The 24,736-nt window shown below is 39.6% G+C and overlaps 2 non-coding genes across 2 annotated transcripts; both read left to right on the forward strand.

The window, feature by feature from the left end:
• The first annotated feature begins 46 nt into the window (after positions 1 to 46).
• On the forward strand, positions 47 to 209 carry LOC135011575 (U1 spliceosomal RNA). Its single transcript, XR_010210646.1, has one exon. It is a non-coding gene; the product is annotated as a U1 spliceosomal RNA (small nuclear RNA).
• A 12,267-nt stretch (positions 210 to 12,476) lies between these two features.
• Positions 12,477 to 12,550, forward strand: TRNAN-AUU (transfer RNA asparagine (anticodon AUU)). The gene has a single exon. It is a non-coding gene; the product is annotated as a tRNA-Asn (tRNA).
• Positions 12,551 to 24,736: the final 12,186 nt, after the last annotated feature.

Consider the following 24,736-nt stretch of genomic DNA (forward strand, 5'->3'; position numbering starts at 1 on the left):
CAGGGGGGTGCCCGAGCAGCGACCCTCCTCAGCTCTTGCCCAACTCCTACTTACCTGCCAGGTGAGATACTATGATCATGAAGGTGCTTCTCCCAGGGCAAGGCTCACCCATTGCACTCTGTGTGTGCTGCTCCAGCTATTTCCCCAAATGTGGGAAACTCGACTGCATAATTTGTGTTTCCCCTGGTCGGCTCTCGTATAATTCAGATCTCTTTGTCTCAGGTCTCTCTCCAGCCTAGTTTGCTGTCTGTTTCCGCTTCTCTTTTCTTGAGCCGCTCCCTTCTATGCCCTTGCGCACAATCCTGACTTCTCCCGTCTGCTTACTTTGTGCCTTCCAACGCACAATGCAAACTACAGGTAGTGCTGCAGGGCCCACACCCTTTTAGTTGCCTTACAGAGCAGCTCTGGAGCTGTTACAGTGCCCAGCTGCTGCAAGAAATCAGCTTGAATGTTCTTCGTTGATTGATGGAAGAAACATCTTACAAAAACTCTCCAGATTATTGACTTTTTAAAGTTTTTCTAGGAAACGTTCTAGATGAATGCTTATTAGCGTTTGTCAGAATGTACGTTTGCAAAGTGTCTCTGTGGCGCAATCAGTTAGCGTGTTCGGTTATTATCCAAAAGGTTGGTGGTTCAATCCCACCCAGGGACGTAATTTACCTTGTTAGCAGATTTTGGTGATCTTTAAGTAGACAAGTCAAAATTTCAAACCCCCTCTTGTGGTGTAGGGTACCTGGCCTTCTCTGATGTAATCAGAGTTAGATTTGATTAAGTGATTTTATAAAAAAAACAGCTAGGAAGCACAATTTAGCAGTGGGTTGCAGAGAAAAAGAAATATGCTGGCAAAAAAATCCAATTAAGTGATTAAACAGCTCTTCATTTTCTGGCTTTATTTTTATGCTAACAAATTTGTTCTCTGAAAAGTGTCCACAAAGCCAAGTATCTGATTAACACCTTTGTAGGGATGGTTTTTCACCTATTACTAAATTAAACTTGCTTCATTGGAAAGGCAGCAAGATGCATCGTCATTTCAATATCTACTGAAATAATACAGGTTGACACCAGGAAACATTAACGCCACTGCATCCTTGCTGCTTTCTCATGTGGAAGTCTGTTTAATGTGAAAACAAGGTGATATCTAATTAGCACACAGGTAAGGAATTAAGAAAATCTTTATTTAAGGGTGAAGATGTTTCTCACAAAATCGTTGCCCCAATGCATCATTGAAATTCAAGCTGGAAAGATGATTTTAATATATCACTTGTACATTTTGTATTGCTCTTCTGGTGACAATGTAGTTTGTTTTTGTCAATTACCATTTTAATAATAGGGTAAAGAAAATTAAGTGGATTTTTGAAAGAAAACAATACTGTCAATATACTATTAAAACAAATTAAAATGGTAAAAGTTATTGTACTTTAAGTAAAAATAAAAGAGCAAAAATATCAATCCCAGTTTTGAATTACTTTAATTAACAAAAAAAAAAATGCATATAGCAAAGGATAATTTCAATCTGCCTACCTCTGGGTTATGGGCCCAGCATGCTTCCATTGCAGTACTCTGCTGCACATGTAAGTGCAAGAGATCCTGAAGCACTCACTCATCATGGGAAAGTACCAATGTGTTTCTTCATTGGTTAATGGAAGAAACATCTTACAAAAACTCTCCAGATTATTGACTTTTTAAAGTTTTTCTAGGAAACGTTCTAGATGAATGCTTATTAGCCTTTGTCAGTATGTACTTTTGCAAAGTGTCTCTGTGGCGCAATTGGTTAGTGTGTAAGGCTATTAACAAAAGGTTGGTGGTTCAATCCCACCCAGGAATGTAATTGACCTTGTGATCAGATTTTGGTGATATTTAAGTAGACAAGTCAAAATTTCAAACCCCCTCTTATTGTGTAGGGTACCTGGCCTTCTCTGATGTAATCAGAGTTAGATTTGATTCAGTGATTTTATAAAAAACAGCTAGGAAGCACAATTTAGCAGTGGGTTGCAGATAAAAAAAATATGCTGGCAAAAAAATACAATTGAGTGATTAAACAGCTCTTCATTTTCTGGCTTTATTTTTATGCTAACAAATTTGTTCTCTGAAAAGTGTCCACAAAGCCAAGTCTCTGATTAACACCTTTGTAGGGATGGTTTTTCACCTATTACTAAATTAAACTTGCTTCATTGGAAAGGCAGCAAGATGCATCCTCATTTCAATGTCTACTGAAATAATACAGGTTGACACCAGGAAACATTAACGCCACTGCATCCTTGCTGCTTTCTCATGTGGAAGTCTGTTTAATGTGAAAACAAGGTGATATCTAATTAGCACACAGGTAAGGAATTAAGAAAATCTTTATTTAAGGGTGAAGATGTTTCTCACAAAATCGTTGCCCCAATGCATCATTGAAATTCAAGCTGGAAAGATGATTTTAATATATCACTTGTACATTTTGTATTGCTCTTCTGGTGACAATGTAGTTTGTTTTTGTCAATTACCATTTTAATAATAGGGTAAAGAAAATTAAGTGGATTTTTGAAAGAAAACAATACTGTCAATATACTATCAAAACAAATTAAAATGGTAAAAGTTATTGTACTTTAAGTAAAAATAAAAGAGCCAAAATATCAATCCCAGTTTTGGATTACTTTAATTAACAAAAAAAATACATATAGCAAAGGATAGTTTCAATCTGCCTACCTCTGGGTTATGGGCCCAGCATGCTTCCATTGCAGTACTCTGCTGCACATGTAAGTGCAAGAGATCCTGAAGCACTCACTCATCATGGGAAAGTACCAATGTGTTTCTTCATTGGTTGATGGAAGAAACATCTTACAAAAACTCTCCAGATTATTGACTTTTTAAAGTTTTTCTAGGAAACGTTCTAGATGAATGCTTATTAGCCTTTGTCAGTATGTACTTTTTGCAAAGTGTCTCTGTGGCGCAATTGGTTAGTGTGTACGGCTATTAACCAAAAGGTTGGTGGTTAAATCCTACCCAGGGACGTAATTGACCTTGTGATCAGATTTTGGTGATATTTAAGTAGACAAGTCAAAATTTCAAACCCCCTCTTATTGTGTAGGGTACCTAGCCTTCTCTGATGTAATCAGAGTTAGATTTGATTCAGTGATTTTATAAAAACAGCTAGGAAGCACAATTTAGCAGTGGGTTGCAGAGAAAAAGAAATATGCTGGCAAAAAAATCCAATTGAGTGATTAAACAGCTCTTCATTTCTGGCTTTATTTTTATGCTAACAAATTTGTTCTCTGAAAAGTGTCCACAAAGCCAAGTCTCTGATTAACACCTTTGTAGGGATGGTTTTTCACCTATTACTAAATTAAACTTGCTTCATTGGAAAGGCAGCAAGATGCATCCTCATTTCAATGTCTACTGAAATAATACAGGTTGACACCAGGAAACATTAACGCCACTGCATCCTTGCTGCTTTCTCATGTGGAAGTCTGTTTAATGTGAAAACAAGGTGATATCTAATTAGCACACAGGTAAGGAATTAAGAAAATCTTTATTTAAGGGTGAAGATGTTTCTCACAAAATCGTTGCCCCAATGCATCATTGAAATTCAAGCTGGAAAGATGATTTTAATATATCACTTGTACATTTTGTATTGCTCTTCTGGTGACAATGTAGTTTGTTTTTGTCAATTACCATTTTAATAATAGGGTAAAGAAAATTAAGTGGATTTTTGAAAGAAAACAATACTGTCAATATACTATCAAAACAAATTAAAATGGTAAAAGTTATTGTACTTTAAGTAAAAATAAAAGATCCAAAATATCAATCCCAGTTTTGGATTACTTTAATTAACAAAAAAAATGCATATAGCAAAGGATAGTTTCAATCTGCCTACCTCTGGGTTATGGGCCCAGCATGCTTCCATTGCAGTACTCTGCTGCACATGTAAGTGCAAGAGATCCTGAAGCACTCACTCATCATGGGAAAGTACCAATGTGTTTCTTCATTGGTTGATGGAAGAAACATCTTACAAAAACTCTCCAGATTATTGACTTTTTAAAGTTTTTCTAGGAAACGTTCTAGATGAATGCTTATTAGCCTTTGTCAGTATGTACTTTTGAAAAGTGTCTCTGTGGCGCAATTGGTTAGTGTGTACGGCTATTAACCAAAAGGTTGGTGGTTAAATCCTACCCAGGGACGTAATTGACCTTGTGATCAGATTTTGGTGATATTTAAGTAGACAAGTCAAAATTTCAAACCCCATCTTATTGTGTAGGGTACCTGGCCTTCTCTGATGTTATCAGAGTTAGATTTGATTCAGTGGTTTTATAAAAAACAGCTAGGAAGCACAATTTAGCAGTGGGTTGCAGAGAAAAAAAATATGCTGGCAAAAAAATACAATTGAGTGATTAAACAGCTCTTCATTTTCTGGCTTTATTTTTATGCTAACAAATTTGTTCTCTGAAAAGTGTCCACAAAGCCAAGTCTCTGATTAACACCTTTGTAGGGATGGTTCTTCACCTATTACTAAATTAAACTTGCTTCATTGGAAAGGCAGCAAGATGCATCCTCATTTCAATGTCTACTGAAATAATACAGGTTGACACCAGGAAACATTAACGCCACTGCATCCTTGCTGCTTTCTCATGTGGAAGTCTGTTTAATGTGAAAACAAGGTGATATCTAATTAGCACACAGGTAAGGAATTAAGAAAATCTTTATTTAAGGGTGAAGATGTTTCTCACAAAATCGTTGCCCCAATGCATCATTGAAATTCAAGCTGGAAAGATGATTTTAATATATCACTTGTACATTTTGTATTGCTCTTCTGGTGACAATGTAGTTTGTTTTTGTCAATTACCATTTTAATAATAGGGTAAAGAAAATTAAGTGGATTTTTGAAAGAAAACAATACTGTCAATATACTATCAAAACAAATTAAAATGGTAAAAGTTATTGTACTTTAAGTAAAAATAAAAGAGCCAAAATATCAATCCCAGTTTTGGATTACTTTAATTAACAAACAAAATGCATATAGCAAAGGATAGTTTCAATCTGCCTACCTCTGGGTTATGGGCCCAGCATGCTTCCATTGCAGTACTCTGCTGCACATGTAAGTGCAAGAGATCCTGAAGCACTCACTCATCATGGGAAAGTACCAATGTGTTTCTTCATTGGTTGATGGAAGAAACATCTTACAAAAACTCTCCAGATTATTGACTTTTTAAAGTTTTTCTAGGAAACGTTCTAGATGAATGCTTATTAGCCTTTGTCAGTATGTACTTTTGCAAAGTGTCTCTGTGGCGCAATTGGTTAGTGTGTAAGGCTATTAACCAAAAGGTTGGTGGTTCAATCCCACCCAGGGACGTAATTGACCTTGTGATCAGATTTTGGTGATATTTAAGTAGACAAGTCAAAATTTCAAACCCCATCTTATTGTGTAGGGTACCTGGCCTTCTCTGATGTAATCAGAGTTAGATTTGATTCATTGATTTTATAAAAACAGCTAGGAAGCACAATTTAGCAGTGGTTTGCAGAGAAAAAAAATATGCTGGCAGAAAAATCCAATTGAGTGATTAAACAGGTCTTCATTTTCTGGCTTTATTTTTATGCTAACAAATTTGTTCTCTGAAAAGTGTCCACAAAGCCAAGTCTCTGATTAACACCTTTGTAAGGATGGTTTTTCACCTATTATTAAATTAAACTTGCTTCATTGGAAAGGCAGCAAGATGCATCCTCATTTCAATGTCTACTGAAATAATACAAGTTGACACCAGGAAACATTAACGCCACTGCATCCTTGCTGCTTTCTCATGTGGAAGTCTGTTTAATGTGAAAACAAGGTGATATCTAATTATCACACAGGTAAGGAATTAAGAAAATCTTTATTTAAGGGTGAAGATGTTTCTCACAAAATCGTTGCCCTAATGCATCATTGAAATTCAAGCTGGAAAGATGATTTTAATATATCACTTGTACATTTTGTATTGCTCTTCTGGTGACAATGTAGTTTGTTTTTGTCAATTACCATTTTAATAATAGGGTAAAGAAAATTAAGTGGATTTTTGAAAGAAAACAATACTGTCAATATACTATCAAAACAAATTAAAATGGTAAAAGTTATTGTACTTTAAGTAAAAATAAAAGAGCCAAAATATAAATCCCAGTTTTGGATTACTTTAATTAACAAAAAAAATGCATATAGCAAAGGATAGTTTCAATCTGCCTACCTCTGGGTTATGGGCCCAGCATGCTTCCATTGCAGTACTCTGCTGCACATGTAAGTGCAAAAGATCCTGAAGCACTCACTCATCATGGGAAAGTACCAATGTGTTTCTTCATTGGTTGATGGAAGAAACATCTTACAAAAACTCTCCAGATTATTGACTTTTTAAAGTTTTTCTAGGAAACGTTCTAGATGAATGCTTATTAGATTTTGTCAGTATGTACTTTTGCAAAGTGTCTCTGTGGCGCAATTGGTTAGTGTGTAAGGCTATTAACCAAAAGGTTGGTGGTTCAATCCCACCCAGGGACGTAATTGACCTTGTGTTCAGATTTTGGTGATCTTTAAGTAGACAAGTCAAAATTTCAAACCCCCTCTTATTGTGTAGGGTACCTGGCCTTCTCTGATGTTATCAGAGTTAGATTTGATTCAGTGATTTTATAAAAAACAACTAGGAAGCACAATTTAGCAGTAGGTTGCAGAGAAAAAAAATATGCTGGCAGAAAAATCCAATTTAGTGAATAAACAGCTCTTCATTTTCTGGCTTTATTTTTATGCTAACAAATTTGTTCTCTGAAAAGTGTCCACAAAGCCAAGTCTCTGATTAACACCTTTGTAAGGATGGTTTTTCACCTATTACTAAATTAAACTTGCTTCATTGGAAAGGCAGCAAGATGCATCCTCATTTCAATGTCTACTGAAATAATACAGGTTGACACCAGGAAACATTAACGCCACTGCATCCTTGCTGCTTTCTCATGTGGAAGTCTGTTTAATGTGAAAACAAGGTGATATCTAATTAGCACACAGGTAAGGAATTAAGAAAATCTTTATTTAAGGGTGAAGATGTTTCTCACAAAATCGTTGCCCCAATGCATCATTGAAATTCAACCTGGAAAGATGATTTTAATATATCACTTGTACATTTTGTATTGCTCTTCTGGTGACAATGTAGTTTGTTTTTGTCAATTACCATTAAAATAATAGGGTAAAGAAAATTAAGTGGATTTTTGAAAGAAAACAATACTGTCAATATACTATTAAAACAAATTAAAATGGTAAAAGTTATTGTACTTTAAGTAAAAATAAAAGAGCAAAAATATCAATCCCAGTTTTGGATTACTTTAATTAACAAAAAAAATGCATATAGCAAAGGATAGTTTCAATCTGCCTATCTCTGGGTTATGGGCCCAGCATGCTTCCATTGCAGTACTCTGCTGCACATGTAAGTGCAAGAGATCCTGAAGCACTCACTCATCATGGGAAAGTACCAATGTGTTTCTTCATTGGTTGATGGAAGAAACATCTTACAAAAACTCTCCAGATTATTTACTTTTTAAAGTTTTTCTAGGAAACGTTCTTGATGAATGCTTATTAGCCTTTGTCAGTATGTACTTTTTGCAAAGTGTCTCTGTGGTGCAATTGGTTAGTGTGTAAGGCTATTAACCAAAAGGTTGGTGGTTCAATCCCACCCAGGAATGTAATTGACCTTGTGATCAGATTTTGGTGATATTTAAGTAGACAAGTCAAAATTTCAAACCCCCTCTTATTGTGTAGGGTACCTGGCCTTCTCTGATGTAATCAGAGTTAGATTTGATTCAGTGATTTTATAAAAAACAGCTAGGAAGCACAATTTAGTAGTGGGTTGCAGAGAAAAAAAATATGCTGGCAAAAAAAATCCAATTGAGTGATTAAACAGCTCTTCATTTTCTGGCTTTATTTTTATGCTAACAAATTTGTTCTCTGAAAAGTGTCCACAAAGCCAAGTCTCTGATTAACACCTTTGTAGGGATGGTTTTTCACCTATTACTAAATTAAACTTGCTTCATTGGAAAGGCAGCAAGATGCATCCTCATTTCAATGTCTACTGAAATAATACAAGTTGACACCAGGAAACATTAACGCCACTGCATCCTTGCTGCTTTCTCATGTGGAAGTCTGTTTAATGTGAAAACAAGGTGATATCTAATTATCACACAGGTAAGGAATTAAGAAAATCTTTATTTAAGGGTGAAGATGTTTCTCACAAAATCGTTGCCCCAATGCATCATTGAAATTCAAGCTGGAAAGATGATTTTAATATATCACTTGTACATTTTGTATTGCTCTTCTGGTGACAATGTAGTTTGTTTTTGTCAATTACCATTTTAATAATAGGGTAAAGAAAATTAAGTGGATTTTTGAAAGAAAACAATACTGTCAATATACTATCAAAACAAATTAAAATGGTAAAAGTTATTGTACTTTAAGTAAAAATAAAAGAGCCAAAATATAAATCCCAGTTTTGGATTACTTTAATTAACAAAAAAAATGCATATAGCAAAGGATAGTTTCAATCTGCCTACCTCTGGGTTATGGGCCCAGCATGCTTCCATTGCAGTACTCTGCTGCACATGTAAGTGCAAAAGATCCTGAAGCACTCACTCATCATGGGAAAGTACCAATGTGTTTCTTCATTGGTTGATGGAAGAAACATCTTACAAAAACTCTCCAGATTATTGACTTTTTAAAGTTTTTCTAGGAAACGTTCTAGATGAATGCTTATTAGATTTTGTCAGTATGTACTTTTGCAAAGTGTCTCTGTGGCGCAATTGGTTAGTGTGTAAGGCTATTAACCAAAAGGTTGGTGGTTCAATCCCACCCAGGGACGTAATTGACCTTGTGTTCAGATTTTGGTGATCTTTAAGTAGACAAGTCAAAATTTCAAACCCCCTCTTATTGTGTAGGGTACCTGGCCTTCTCTGATGTTATCAGAGTTAGATTTGATTCAGTGATTTTATAAAAAACAGCTAGGAAGCACAATTTAGCAGTAGGTTGCAGAGAAAAAAAATATGCTGGCAGAAAAATCCAATTTAGTGAATAAACAGCTCTTCATTTTCTGGCTTTATTTTTATGCTAACAAATTTGTTCTCTGAAAAGTGTCCACAAAGCCAAGTCTCTGATTAACACCTTTGTAAGGATGGTTTTTCACCTATTACTAAATTAAACTTGCTTCATTGGAAAGGCAGCAAGATGCATCCTCATTTCAATGTCTACTGAAATAATACAGGTTGACACCAGGAAACATTAACGCCACTGCATCCTTGCTGCTTTCTCATGTGGAAGTCTGTTTAATGTGAAAACAAGGTGATATCTAATTAGCACACAGGTAAGGAATTAAGAAAATCTTTATTTAAGGGTGAAGATGTTTCTCACAAAATCGTTGCCCCAATGCATCATTGAAATTCAACCTGGAAAGATGATTTTAATATATCACTTGTACATTTTGTATTGCTCTTCTGGAGACAATGTAGTTTGTTTTTGTCAATTACCATTTTAATAATAGGGTAAAGAAAATTAAGTGGATTTTTGAAAGAAAACAATACTGTCAATATACTATTAAAACAAATTAAAATGGTAAAAGTTATTGTACTTTAAGTAAAAATAAAAGAGCAAAAATATCAATCCCAGTTTTGGATTACTTTAATTAACAAAAAAAATGCATATAGCAAAGGATAGTTTCAATCTGCCTATCTCTGGGTTATGGGCCCAGCATGCTTCCATTGCAGTACTCTGCTGCACATGTAAGTGCAAAAGATCCTGAAGCACTCACTCATCATGGGAAAGTACCAATGTGTTTCTTCATTGGTTGATGGAAGAAACATCTTACAAAAACTCTCCAGATTATTTACTTTTTAAAGTTTTTCTAGGAAACGTTCTTGATGAATGCTTATTAGCCTTTGTCAGTATGTACTTTTTGCAAAGTGTCTCTGTGGTGCAATTGGTTAGTGTGTAAGGCTATTAACCAAAAGGTTGGTGGTTCAATCCCACCCAGGAATGTAATTGACCTTGTGATCAGATTTTGGTGATATTTAAGTAGACAAGTCAAAATTTCAAACCCCCTCTTATTGTGTAGGGTACCTGGCCTTCTCTGATGTAATCAGAGTTAGATTTGATTCAGTGATTTTATAAAAAACAGCTAGGAAGCACAATTTAGTAGTGGGTTGCAGAGAAAAAAAATATGCTGGCAAAAAAAATCCAATTGAGTGATTAAACAGCTCTTCATTTTCTGGCTTTATTTTTATGCTAACAAATTTGTTCTCTGAAAAGTGTCCACAAAGCCAAGTCTCTGATTAACACCTTTGTAGGGATGGTTTTTCACCTATTACTAAATTAAACTTGCTTCATTGGAAAGGCAGCAAGATGCATCCTCATTTCAATGTCTACTGAAATAATACAAGTTGACACCAGGAAACATTAACGCCACTGCATCCTTGCTGCTTTCTCATGTGGAAGTCTGTTTAATGCGAAAACAAGGTGATATCTAATTAGCACACAGGTAAGGAATTAAGAAAATCTTTATTTAAGGGTGAAGATGTTTCTCACAAAATCGTTGCCCCAATGCATCATTGAAATTCAAGCTGGAAAGATGATTTTAATATATCACTTGTACATTTTGTATTGCTCTTCTGGTGACAATGTAGTTTGTTTTTGTCAATTACCATTTTAATAATAGGGTAAAGAAAATTAAGTGGATTTTTGAAAGAAAACAATACTGTCAATATACTATTAAAACAAATTAAAATGGTAAAAGTTATTGTACTTTAAGTAAAAATAAAAGAGCCAAAATATCAATCCCAGTTTTGGATTACTTTAATTAAAAAAAAAAAACATACAGCAGAGGATAGTTTCAATCTGCCTACCTCTGGGTTATGAGCCCAGCATGCTTCCATTGCTGTACTCTGCTGCACATGTAAGTGCAAGAGATCCTGAAGCACTCACTCATCATGGGAAAGTACCAATGTGTTTCTTCGTTGGTTGATGGAAGAAACATCTTACAAAAACTCTCCAGATTATTGACTTTTTAAAGTTTTTCTAGGAAACGTTTTAGATGAATGTTTATTAGCCTTTGTCAGTATGCACTTTCGCAAAGTGTCTCTGTGGCGCAATCAGTTAGTGTGTACGGCTAATAACTAAAAGGTTGGTGGTTCAATCCCACCCAGAGATGTAATTGATCTTGTTATCAGATTTTGGTGATCTTTAAGTATACAAGTCAAAATTTCAAACCCCCTCTTATGGTGTAGGGCAGTGGTTCTCAAACTCGGTCCTCAGGACCCCACACAGTGCATGTTTTGCAGGTAACCCAGCAAGTGCACAGGTGTATTAATTACTCACTGACACATTTTAAAAGGTCCACAGGTGGAGCTAATTATGTCACTTGTGATTCTGTGAGGAGACCTGCAAAACATGCACTGTGTGGGGTCCTGAGGACCGAGTTTGAGAACCTGTGGTGTAGGGTACCTGGCCTTCTCTGATGTAATCAGAGTTAGATTTGATTCAGTGATATTATAAAAACATCTAGGAAGCACAATTTAGCAGTGGGTTGCAGAGAAAAAGAAATATGCTTGCAAAAAAATCAAATTGCTTGATTTAACAGCTCTTAATTTTCTTGCTTTATTTTTATGCTAACAAATTTGTTCTCTGAAAAGTGTCCACAAAGCCAAGTCTCTGATTAACACCTTTGTAGGGATGGTTTTTCACCTATTACTAAATTAAACTTGCTTCATTGGAAAGGCAGCAAGATGCATCCTCATTTCAATGTCTACTGAAATAATACAGGTTGACACCAGGAAACATTAACGACACTGCATCCTTGCTGCTTTCTCATGTGGAAGTCTGTTTAATGTGAAAACAAGGTGATATCTAATTAGCACACAGGTAAGGAATTACGAAAATCTTTATTTAAGGGTGAAGATGTTTCTCACAAAATTGTTGCCCCAATGCATCATTGAAATTCAAGCTGGAAAGATGATTTTAATATATCACTTGTACATTTTGTATTGCTCTTCTGGTGACAATGTAGTTTTTTTTGTCAATTACCATTTTAATAACAGGGTAAAGAAAATTAAGTGGATTTTTGAAAGAAAACTATACTGTCAATATACTATTAAAACAAATTAAAATGGTAAAAGTTATTGTACTTTAAGTAAAAATAAAAGAGCAAAAATATCAATCCCAGTTTTGATTACTTAAATTAACAAAAAAAATGCATTTAGCAAAGGATAGTTTCAATCTGCCTACCTCTGGGTTATGGGTCCAGCATGCTTCCATTGCAGTACTCTGCTGCACATGTAAGTGCAAGAGATCCTGAAGCACTCACTCATCATGGGAAAGTACCAATGTGTTTATTCGTTGGTTGATGGAAGAAACATCTTACAAAAACTCTCCAGATTATTGATTTTTTAATGTTTTTCTAGGAAACGTTCTAGATGTATGCTTATTAGCCTTTGTCAGTATACACTTTTTGCAAAGTGTCTCTGTGGCGCAATCGGTTAGTGTGTTCGGCTATTAACTGAAAGGTTGGTGGTTCAATCCCACCCAGGGACGTAATTAAACTTGTGATCAGATTTTGGTGATATTTAAGTAGACAAGTCAAAATTTCAAACCCCCTCTTATGGTGTAGGGTACATGGCCTTCTCTGATGTAATCAGAGTTAGATTTGATTCAGTGATTTTATAAAAAAACAGCTAGGAAGCACAATTTAGCAGTGGGTTGCAGAGAAAAAAAATATGCTGGCAGAAAAATCCAATTGAGTGATTAAACAGCTCTTTATTTTCTGGCTTTATTTTTATGCTAACAAATTTGTTCTCTGAAAAGTGTCCACAAAGCCAAGTCTCTGATTAACACCTTTGTAGGGATGGTTTTTCACCTATTACTAAATTAAACTTGCTTCATTGGAAAGGCAGCAAGATGTATCCTCATTTATATGTCTACTGAAATAATACAGGTTGACACCAGGAAACATTAACGCCACTGCATCCTTGCTGCTTTCTCATGTGGAAGTCTGTTTAATGTGAAAACAAGGTGATATCTAATTAGCACACAGGTAAGGAATTAAGAAAATCTTTATTTAAGGGTGAAGATGTTTTCTCACAAAATCGTTGCCCCAATGCATCATTGAAATTCAAGCTGGAAAGATGATTTTAATATATCACTTGTACATTTTGTATTGCTCTTCTGGTGACAATGTAGTTTGTTTTTGTCAATTACCATTTTAATAATAGGGTAAAGAAAATGAAGTGGATTTTTGAAAGAAAACAATACTGTCAATATACTATTAAAACAAATTAAAATGGTAAAAGTTATTGTACTTTAAGTAAAAATAAAAGAGACAAAATATCAATCCCAGTTTTGGATTACTTTAATTAACAAAAAAAAATGCATATAGCAGAGGATAGTTTCAATCTGCCTACCTCTGGGTTATGGGCCCAGCATGCTTCCATTGCAGTACTCTGCTGCACATGTAAGTGCAAGAGATCCTGAAGCACTCACTCATCATGGGAAAGTACCAATGTGTTTCTTCATTGGTTGATGGAAGAAACATCTTACAAAAACTCTCCAGATTATTGACTTTTTAAAGTTTTTCTAGGAAACGTTTTAGATGAATGCTTATTAGCCTTTGTCAGTAAGGACTTTTTCAAAGTGTCTCTGTGGCGCAATCAGTTAGTATGTACGGCTATTAACCATAAGGTTGGTGGTTCAATCCCACCCAGGGACCTAATTTCCCTTGTTATCAGATTTTGGTGATCTTTAAGTAGACAAGTCAAAATTTCAAACCCCCTGTTACGGTGTAGGGTACCTGGCCTTCTCTGATGTAATTAGATTTGATTCAGTGATTTTATAAAAACAGCTAGGAAGCACAATTTAGCAGTGGGTTGCAGAGAAAAAAAATATGCTGGCAGAAAAATCCAATTGAGTGATTAAACAGCTCTTCATTTTCTGGCTTTATTTTTATGCTAACAAATTTGTTCTCTGAAAAGTGTCCACAAAGCCAAGTCTCTGATTAACACCTTTGTAAGGATGGTTTTTCAACTATTACTAAATTAAACTTGCTTAATTGGAAAGGCAGCAAGATGCATCCTCATTTCAATGTCTACTGAAATAATACAAGTTGACACCAGGAAACATTAACGCCACTGCATCCTTGCTGCTTTCTCATGTGGAAGTCTGTTTAATATGAAAACAAGGTGATATCTAATTAGCACACAGGTAAGGAATTAAGAAAATCTTTATTTAAGGGTGAAGATGTTTCTCACAAAATCGTTGCCCCAATGCATCATTGAAATTCAAGCTGGAAATATGATTTTAATATATCACTTGTACATTTTGTATTGCTCTTCTGGTGACAATGTAGTTTGTTTTTGTCAATTACCATTTTAATAATAGGGTAAAGAAAATGAAGTGGATTTTTGAAAGAAAACAATACTGTCAATATACTATTAAAACAAATTAAAATGGTAAAAGTTGTTGTACTTTAAGTAAAAATAAAAGAGCCAAAATATCAATCCCAGTTTTGGATTACTTTAATTAACAAAAAAAAATGCATATAGCAGAAGATAGTTTCAATCTGCCTACCTCTGGGTTATGGGCCCAGCATGCTTCCATTGCTGTACTCTGCTGCACATGTAAGTGCAAGAGATCCTGAAGCACTCACTCATCATGGGAAAGTACCAATGTGTTTCTTCGTTGGTTGATGGAAGAAACATCTTACAAAAACTCTCCAGATTATTGACTTTTTAAAGTTTTTCTAGGAAACGTTTTAGATGAATGCTTATTAGCCTTTGTCAGTATATACTTCTGCAAAGTGTCTCTGTGGCACAATCAGTTAGTATGTACAGCTATTAACCAAAAGGTTGGTGGTTCAATCCCACCCAGGGACGTAATTGACCTTGTTATCAGATTTTGGTGATCTTTAAGTAGACAAGTCAAATTTCATACCCCCTGTTATGGTGTAGGGTACCTGGCCTTCTCTGATGTAATCAGAGTTAGATTTGATTCAGTGATTTTATAAAAACATCTAGGAAGCACAATTTAGCAGTGGGTTGCAGAGAAAAAGAAATATGCTGGCAAAAAAATCAAATTGCGTGATTAAACAGCTCTTCATTTTCTGGCTTTATTTTTATGCTAACAAATTTGTTCTCTGAAAAGTGTCCACAAAGCCAAGTCTCTGATTAACACCTTTGTAGGGATTGTTTTTCACCTATTACTAAATTAAACTTGCTTCATTGGAAAGGCAGCAAGATGTATCCTCATTTCAATGTCTACTGAAATAATACAGGTTGACACCAGGAAACATTAACGCCACTGCATCCTTGCTGCTTTCTCATGTGGAAGTCTGTTTAATGTGAAAACAAGGTGATACCTAATTAGCACACAGGTAAGGAATTAAGAAAATCTTTATTTAAGGGTGAAGATGTTTCTCACAAAATTGTTGACCCAATGCATCATTGAAATTCAAGCTGGAAAGATGTTTTTAATATATCACTTGTACATTTTGTATTGCTCTTCTGGTGACAATGTAGTTTGTTTTTGTCAATTACCATTTTAATAATAGGGTAAAGAAAATGAAGTGGATTTTTGAAAGAAAACAATACTGTCAATATACTATTAAAACAAATTAAAATGGTAAAAGTTATTGTACTTTAAGTAAAAATAAAAGAGACAAAATATCAATCCCAGTTTTGGATTACTTTAATTAACAAAAAAAAATGCATATAGCAGAGGATAGTTTCAATCTGCCTACCTCTGGGTTATGGGCCCAGCATGCTTCCATTGCAGTACTCTGCTGCACATGTAAGTGCAAGAGATCCTGAAGCACTCACTCATCATGGGAAAGTACCAATGTGTTTCTTCGTTGGTTGATGGAAGAAACATCTTACAAAAACTCTCCAGATTATTGACTTTTTAAAGTTTTTCTAGGAAACGTTTTAGATGAATGCTTATTAGCCTTTGTCAGTAAGGACTTTTTCAAAGTGTCTCTGTGGCGCAATCAGTTAGTATGTACGGCTATTAACCATAAGGTTGGTGGTTCAATCCCACCCAGGGACCTAATTGACCTTGTTATCAGATTTTGGTGATCTTTAAGTAGACAAGTCAAAATTTCAAACCCCCTGTTATGGTGTAGGGTACCTGGCCTTCTCTGATGTAATCAGATTTAGATTTGATTCAGTGATTTTATAAAAACAGCTAGGAAGCACAATTTAGCAGTGGGTTGCAGAGAAAAAAATATGCTGGCAGAAAAATCCAATTGAGTGATTAAACAGCTCTTCATTTTCTGGCTTTATTTTTATGCTAACAAATTTGTTCTCTGAAAAGTGTCCACAAAGCCAAGTCTCTGATTAACACCTTTGTAAGGATGGTTTTTCACCTATTACTAAATTAAACTTGCTTCATTGGAAAGGCAGCAAGATGCATCCTCATTTCAATGGTAAGTCAACCTTCTTGCCCTATGTTCCCTGTCAACGGATGAAGACGCATCATTATCTACCGCAGTCATTTTGGCCCAATAGATATGCAAGAAGTTTAGATTCCCCTTTCTTTGCAGGTAGAGGAAGGAAAAGGAAGAGGTCTGTAGCCTCTTCAAGATCGCAGGACCAGAGATTGTCCTCTGCTTCTGCCAAATCCACTGCATGACACTGGGGCTTTCTTGCAGGAGCCCACACCAGTGGGGGCACGTCTAAAACTCTTCAGTCAGTTCTGGATTCATTCGGACCTGGACTCGTGGGTTTTACAAATAGTGTCCCAAGGGTACAAACTGGGGTTTCAAGACGTTCCCCCTCACCGATTGTTCAAATTGGCCTTAGTCAGCAGGGAGAAGGTTTTTATTCAAGCTTCTTCGTGGTCCCGAAGCCGGACGGCTCAGTCAGACCAATCTTAAATCTGAAATCCCTCAATTTCTTCCTAAAGAAATTCAATTTCAAGATGGAATTTCTCAGGGCAGTGATCTCCAGTCCGGAGGACGGAGATTTCATGGTTTTGGTAGACATAAAGGATGCCTACTTACATGTTCCCATTTAGCCACTGCCTCAAGCTACCTAAGGTTTGCAATTCAGGATTGTCATTACCAATTTCAGACATTGCCGTTTGGTCTGTCCACGGCTCCGAGGATTTTCACCAGGGTGATGGCGGAAATTATGGTTCTCCTTCGCAAGCAAGGAGTCACAATTATCCCGTACTTGGATGATCTCCTGATAAAGGCGAGATCCAGGGACCAGTTGGTGCAAAACATTGCACTCTCCCTGACAGTTCTTCAACAACATGGTTGGCTCCTAAACTTTCCAAAATCGCAGTTGGTCCCAATGACGCGGTTGTTGTTTTTGGGAGTCATACTGTTAGGCGCCGGGGTCCGCTTGATGCTCTGCGCGGCCCGGCGCCTAGCAACTAGAGACGCCATGCACGTACAGCCGCCGGCTCCCTAGCAACGCTAGACGCCGGGCGCGCTGAGCCGCACGGACCCTAGCAACGGGGACGCCACTGGCGGACCGCGTTCCCCGTTGCTAGGCTTTAGGAAATTAAGATATTCACCTGCTCTCTGGCCGTGCAGCAAGGCAGCTGCACGGCATTTATTCTAATCAGCCTTTAGCAGCTGATTGGAGGACTCCTTGTTAAATATACTCCCAGGGCTTCTCACAGACGCCGGTAATAGCTTCCTGCATGCTGCCTTTGTTTGCTGAGAGTCTGTTTCCAGTCCTGCTGTATCCGGTCATTCCAGTCCACAGAAGTCCGGTATTCGGGAGTTGTCATCTCATCCCAAGAGGTCGTTTGGTTCCCTGGAGTCCTGACTGATCACCGTTTTTTATCCAGTGGTGTTCGTGAGTTGCGGCTCTGCCGTGTGTTGCGGCTCAGCCGCTTTACCTTTTATATTTTGTGTTTGGAGCATTTGCGGAGGGTTCCGCTTCCACAAGTCCTCTCTGGTACTTGGCGGTGCCGGGTAGGAGAATTGGACAAGTGGATATTTTGGTTGTCCTTTTTCCTGGCGGTTTCTCCGCACATATTATAGTTTTGAGTTTGCTTAGCCCCTGGCCTGGTTGTTTAGTTAGAGGGCCTCTTGTTATCACCCTGTCTCAGGTTTCCCTTTGTCTCTCATTAAGACCGGGGGGCATCGAAGTTGGGCAGACATAATCCGCCCTTCAAACGCGGCTGCCAAGGGCTCAAGAAACCATAGTCTCGCAGGGGATTTCTGACAACATGGGTGAGACAACAGAGTTAGGGTGCCAGGGGCTATTTTCCTGTCCTGCTCCCTTCCCCAGCATTCCGTTCCAGTGCTCCAGTCCTTGCCATAAGATCTTCTCTGACCAGAGTGCTGGAATCATAACATTATTACCGGCCATACCAAAACTTAAAATTAAACAGGGTTTAATTTTTTCTCATTCAGTTTTGTGAGAGTTTATCGGCCTCATGAATCCAACAGGTTTAGGGCCAAATCCTGGTCAGCTCTTAGTCAGCCAGATTCAAGAACTTACTCAGATGGTTCAGGATCTTTCTCTTCGGGTGAAGTCGCAGGAAGATCTTTTGCAAGCTTCCCCAAGGGTAGTCCCTGAACCAAAGATGCATTTGCCTGACCGTTTTTCTGGTGATAGAAAAGAGTTTTTTAATTTTAAAGAATCCTGTAAACTTTATTTTCGTTTAAGACCGACTTCCTCGGGTACTGAATCTCAGCGGGTCGGGTTTATTATTTCTTTACTCCAGGGGGATCCTCAGACCTGGGCATTTGGTTTAAGAGCAGAGGATCCGGCATTGTTGTCAATTGACGCTTTTTTTGAGTCTTTAGGGCTCTTGTATGATGACCCTGATAGAGAGGCGTCCGCTGAAAGTCAGTTGCGCGCTCTCAGACAGGGTAGAAATCCTGCAGAGGTTTATTGTACGGAGTTTCGCCGTTGGTCGAACGACTGTGGCTGGAATGACCCAGCCCTGCGCAGTCAGTTTCGCCTCGGCTTATCAGAGTCTATAAAAGACAGTCTCCTTCAGTACCCCGCTCCTGAGACTCTCGATAAACTCATGGAGCTTTCTATTAAGATTGATCGTCGTCTCAGAGAGCGGAGGGCTGAAAAAGGAGCACCTATAAGGTCAAGTCCGTGTGTATATTCCATTCCTGAAGACGTAGAGGAGACCATGCAGATGGGTCTCTCCCGGCTGTCTCCTGAAGAAAGAGCCAGAAGGCAAAATTCTGGTCTTTGTCTGTACTGTGGGGGTAAGGGACATTTTGCTCGTAATTGTCCAAACAAGTCGGGAAACGCTTTGACCAGGTGAATTGTGAGGGGGTTCACCTAGGTCTGCAGCTTATCTCCTCGAATAACTCCCTTTTAGTCCCAGTTAAAGTTTCCTTTGGCAGCCTCAGTTCTTTGGTGTCGGCTTTTGTTGACAGTGGAGCTGCAGGAAACTTTATGGATTTAACTTGGGCTAAGGCCTTAGGCATTCCTCAGTTACCTTTGGGTAGGTGTGTCACCATGCATGGCTTAGATGGGAGTCCGCTGTCTAATGGGATTATTTCTCTCCGTACACCCCCTGTACTACTTACAGTAGGAGCTCTACATTCCGAGAAAATCGAGTTCTTTCTTACACATTGCCCAGCAGTTCCAGTTGTTCTGGGTCACCCTTGGCTGGCCTTTCATAATCCCACCATTGATTGGCGGTCGGGGGAGATTTCACATTGGGGTACTTTTTGTGATAAGGAATGTATCACGTTTCCAGTCAGAGTAGCAGCTATCATTCCAGAACTCATTCCGGTGGAATACCAGGAGTTTGCTGATGTTTTCTCCAAAGGCAATGCGGACATTCTGCCTCCCCATCGGCCTTATGATTGTGCTATTGAGTTAATTCCTGGTGCCGCATTGCCAAAGGGAAGATTATATGCATTATCCGGGCCAGAAACTGCGGCTATGAATGATTATGTAAAGGAGAGCCTTGAGAAAGGATTTATTAGACCATCAAAATCTCCTTTAAGTGCAGGCTTCTTCTTTGTGGAGAAAAAGGATGGCTCGCTTAGACCTTGCATTGATTTTAGAGCCCTGAATAAGATCTCAGTTAAAAACACCTATCCTTTGCCGTTGATTTCTGTACTCTTTGATCAGTTACGTTCTGCTGTGATTTTTTCTAAAATTGACCTTAGAGGAGCGTACAACCTCATCCGAACTAAATCTGGAGATGAGTGGAAAACGGCCTTCAGTACTCAGTCGGATCACTACGAATACCTGGTGATGCCGTTCGGCCTGTCCAATGCTCCGGCAGTTTTTCAAGACCTCATTAACGATGTGCTCCGTGACTTCCTAGGGAAATTCGTGGTCGTTTACTTAGACGACATCCTGATTTTTTCTAAATCAATGGAACAACATGTTACCCAGGTGCGTCTGGTTCTTCAAAAGTTATGTGAGAATCATTTATATGCCAAGCTGGAGAAGTGTGAGTTTCATGTCACGGAAGTATCTTTTTTAGGGTACATAATTTTCCATGGAACCAAAGAAACTCCAGGCCATCCTTAGTTGGGCGCAACCCACCAATTTAAAAGCAATTAAGCGTTTTTTAGGGTTTGCGAATTATTATAGGAGGTTCATTCATTCTTTTTCTGACCTGGTTGCTCCCATTGTAGCTCTGACAAAGAAAGGAGCGGATCCTACCAACTGGTCGCGTGAAGCTGAGTTGTCCTTTCGGGCCTTGAAACAAGCCTTTGTCTCGGCTCCAGTCCTCAGACATCCTAATCCGGAATTGCCCTTTGTGGTGGAGGTTGATGCCTCGGAGGTTGGAGTGGGGGCTATCCTTTCTCAAAAGGATCCGGAGTCTCTGGAGTTACATCCTTGTGCCTTTATGTCCAGGAAATTCTCCTCCGCTGAATCCAACTATGACGTTGGTAATCGGGAGTTACTGGCGGTAAAATGGGCTTTCGAGGAGTGGAGGCATTGGCTGGAGGGAGCAAAACATACTATTTCGGTATTGACTGACCATAAGAACCTGCAATAGATTGAATCGGCTAAGCGGCTTAATGCCCGGCAGGCACGTTGGGCATTATTTTTTACGCGTTTCAAATTTATAATCACTTTCAGGCCTGGTTCCAAGAATACTAAGGCTGATGCCCTGTCACATAGCTTTCTTCCGGTTCACAATAACAATCCTGTTACCCCCATACTTCCATCTTCGGTCATCTGGGCGGGCCTCACACAAGATTTATTTACCCAGTTAAAACAGCTTCAACACCAAGCTCCTATAATTACTCCTGCTGGTCGTCTTTACGTCCCTGAGTTTTTGAGAGTTACTGTTTTAACGGAATTCCATGATAACAAAGTTTCAGGGCATCCAGGAGTCTCTAAGACATTGGAGTTAGTCTCTCGCTCAGTATGGTGGCCTGGTCTTTCTAAAGACGTCAAGGAATTTGTTTATTCATGTCAGGTTTGTGCACAGCATAAGGTTCCCTGTTCCTTGCCCATCGGGCAACTTATGCCTTTAAATGTTCCTCTCAGGCCGTGGTCTCATATTTCCATGGATTTTGTGGTTGACCTTCCCCTTTCAGCCGGATTCCGAGTCATATGGGTGGTAGTGGACCGTTTTAGTAAAATGGCTCATTTTATTGCTCTTCCCCGATTGCCTTCTGCCCAAGGGTTGGCAGTTTTGTTTCTCCGCCATGTATTCAGGCTTCATGGGTTGCCTACTGATATTGTTTCTGATCGGGGTCCACAATTCATCGCACAATTCTGGAAATGTTTTTGTGCCTCATTGAAGATGAAATTGTCGTTAACATCCGGTTACCACCCACAATCCAACGGGCAAACCGAACGAGTTAACCAATCATTGAAACAATATTTGCGCTTGTATTCAGCCAAACTCCAGAATGATTGGTCCGAGTTTCTTCCGTTGGCTGAATTTGCTTACAATAATTCTTGTCATTCCTCCACTAAAGAGTCTCCATTCTTTTCAGTTTTTGGTTTTCACCCCAGAGCTAATTCTTTTTTTCATCATTCCTCAGTCTCCTCGCTTACCTTAACCTCCCATCTCAGAGCCATTTGGAAAAAGGTGCACCTTGCTCTCAGAAAAGCGGCCTTTCGAGAGAAGAAATTTTCTGACAGGCTCCGACGTCCTTGCACTTTTAAGGTGGGAGATAGGGTGTGGTTGTCGACTCGCAACATCAGGCTTCGACAATCCTCAGCTAGACTGGGACCCAAATTTATTGGGCCATTTCTTATTATTAAAAGAGTCAACCCAGTTGCCTTTCGGTTACGTTTACCAAGATCTCTCAGGATTGGAAATACGTTTCATTGTTCCCTGTTGAAACAATACGTTTCTTCCAGTAGATTTCCTCGGAAGATCTCTCAGGGTAGATCTCCAGTGGATGTACAGGGACAACAGGAGTTCTTGGTAGAGAAGGTTCTCGATTCCAAATTGTCCCGGGATCGGCTGTATTTTCTGGTTCACTGGAAAGGCTATGGTCCGGAGGAAAGGTCTTGGGTCCTGGATAAGGATCTTCATGCCCCGAGGCTCAAGAGGGCATTTTTTCGGGAATTTCCTCAGAAACCTGGCTTTAGGGGTTCCTTGACCCCTCCTCAAGGGGGGGGTACTGTTAGGCGCCGGGGTCCGCTTGATGGTCTGCGCGGCCCGGCGCCTAGCAACTAGAGATGCCGTGCACGTACAGCCGCCGGCTCCCTAGCAACGCTAGACGCCGGGCGCGCTGAGCCGCACGGACCCTAGCAACGGGGACGCCACTGGTGGACCGCGTTCCCCGTTGCTAGGCTTTAGGAAATTAAGATATTCACCTGCTCTCTGGCCGTGCAGCAAGGCAGCTGCACGGCATTTATTCTAATCAGCCTTTAGCAGCTGATTGGAGGACTCCTTGTTAAATACACTCCCAGGGCTTCTCACAGATGCCGGTAATAGCTTCCTGCATGCTGCCTTTGTTTGCTGAGAGTCTGTTTCCAGTCCTGCTGTATCCGGTCATTCCAGTCCGCAGAAGTCCGGTATTCGGGAGTTGTCATCTCATCCCAAGAGGTCGTTTGGTTCCCTGGAGTCCTGACTGATCACCGTTTTATATCCAGTGGTGTTCGTGAGTTGCGGCTCTGCCGTGTGTTGCGGCTCAGCCGCTTTACCTTTTATATTTTGTGTTTGGAGCATTTGCGGAGGGTTCCGCTTCCACAAGTCCTCTCTGGTACTCGGCGGTGCCGGGTAGGAGAATTGGACAAGTGGATATTTTGGTTGTCCTTTTTCCTGGCGGTTTCTCCGCACATATTATAGTTTTGAGTTTGCTTAGCCCCTGGCCTGGTTGTTTAGTTAGAGGGCCTCTTGTTATCACCCTGTCTCGGGTTTCCCTTTGTCTCTCATTAAGACTGGGGGGCATCGAAGTTGGGCAGACATAATCCGCCCTTCAAACGCGGCTGCCAAGGGCTCAAGAAACCATAGTCTCGCAGGGGATTTCTGACAACACGGGTGAGACAACAGAGTTAGGGCGCCAGGGGCTATTTTCCTGTCCTGCTCCCTTCCCCAGCATTCCGTTCCAGTGCTCCGGTCCTTGCCATAAGATCTTCTCTGACCAGAGTGCTGGAATAATAACACATACTGGACACAGAAGAGGTTTTCTTCCAGTGGAAAGGCTATGGAGATCCAGAGTCTGGTCAAACAAATTCTGAAACCAGCAAGAGTGTTAATCCATCAATGCATTCAGTTGCTGGGGAAGATGGTTGTGGCCTACGAGACCATTCAGTTTGGCAGGTTCCATGCCAGAGTGTTCCAGTGGGACCTGTTGGACAATTGGTCCGGATCCCACCTACACATGCACCGGAGGATTATCCTGTCTTCCAAGACCAGAATCTCACTCCATTGGTGGCTGCACAGTTCTCACCTCCTAGAGGGGCGATGGTTCGGGATCCAGGACTGGATCCTAGGGACCACAGATGCAACCCTCCGAGGCTGGGGAGCAGTCACACAGGGGGAAAACGTCCAAGGAAGATGGTCAAGTCAGGAAAGTTGTCTCCACATAAATGTTCTGGAGTTAAGGGCCATTTAATAACTGCAGACACAGTACACACTGGGACGGGTGCCCAGCATCCTCAACAGACTAAGAGAAAAGGATTTACCGGTAGGTATTAAAATCCTAGTTTCTCTAACGTCCTAGAGGATGCTGGGGACTCCGTAAGGACCATGGGGATAGACGGGCTCCACAGAGTTCATGATCTTCACTGAGGTAGCGCACAGCACTGCAGCTGTGCGTCATTGCTCCCATACACCTCACATACTCCGGTCACTGTAAGGGTGCAGGGCGCAGGGGGGGCGCCCTGGGCAGCAATATAAACCTCTTTTTGGCAAAAATATAACATATATACAGCTGGGCACTGTATATATGTATGAGCCCCCACCAATTTTACAGTTTAAGCGGGACAGAAGCCCGCCGCCGAGGGGGCGGGGCTTCTCCCTCAGCACTCACCAGCGCCATTTTTCTCCACAGCACCGCTGAGAGGAAGCTCCCCGGACTCTCCCCTGCTTATACCACGGTAGAGAAGAGGGTTGAAAAGAGAGGGGGGGCACATAATTCGGCGCAAATTACATACAGCAGCGCTACTGGACAAACATTAAGTTACTGTGTTATTCCTGGGTTATATAGCGCTGGGGAGTGTGCTGGCATACTCTCTCTCTGTCTCTCCAAAGGGCCTTGTGGGGAAACTGTCTTCAGAAAAAGTATTCCCTGTGTGTGTGGTGTGTCGGTACACGTGTGACGACATGTCTGAGGAAGAAGGCTATATTAGAGAGGAGCGGGAGCAA

The sequence above is a fragment of the Pseudophryne corroboree genome, unplaced genomic scaffold, assembly GCF_028390025.1.
Source record: "Pseudophryne corroboree isolate aPseCor3 unplaced genomic scaffold, aPseCor3.hap2 scaffold_249, whole genome shotgun sequence".
Taxonomy (NCBI): domain Eukaryota; kingdom Metazoa; phylum Chordata; class Amphibia; order Anura; family Myobatrachidae; genus Pseudophryne; species Pseudophryne corroboree.